Below are 513 nucleotides of genomic sequence, written 5' to 3'. Positions count from 1 at the left end.
GAGAAGACCGAGGAGGAGGATTCCGAGGAGGCACAGAACGAGACCAAGGAGGAGGATTCCGAGGAGGCACAGAACGAGACCGAGGAGGAGGATTCCGAGGAGGCTCAAGAGGAGAGAGGCCGAGGAGGAGGCCGACCTGACAAGTACTGATGATGCAGAATACGGCTGCCTCTCGATCCATTTATCAAGCGATCAGACGCGAGGGAGATCTTGTGGTTAAACTGTAAACGGAGGGACCTTGTCTCGCGTGCCTTGCTGTGTTGTCGCCCTGGGTGGCTGTGTTGCGTGAGTGTCTGTCTGGAGTGTCTGTCTGTCTGTCTGTTTAGGGGTGTCTGTCTGTCTGTTAAGGGGTGTGTGGAAGTGCAGAAGCTCACGTATAGATAGATTTACATGCACATATACCTATACAAGTACATATACACACACATAGAAACATAAACGCACACACGTATACACACCTACACATTAACACACACACATATACACATACACATGTACTCGTACACTCACACA

This window comes from Penaeus vannamei, chromosome 15 (genome assembly GCF_042767895.1).
Source record: "Penaeus vannamei isolate JL-2024 chromosome 15, ASM4276789v1, whole genome shotgun sequence".
Lineage (NCBI taxonomy): Eukaryota > Metazoa > Arthropoda > Malacostraca > Decapoda > Penaeidae > Penaeus > Penaeus vannamei.
This window is presented reverse-complemented; position numbering follows the sequence as displayed.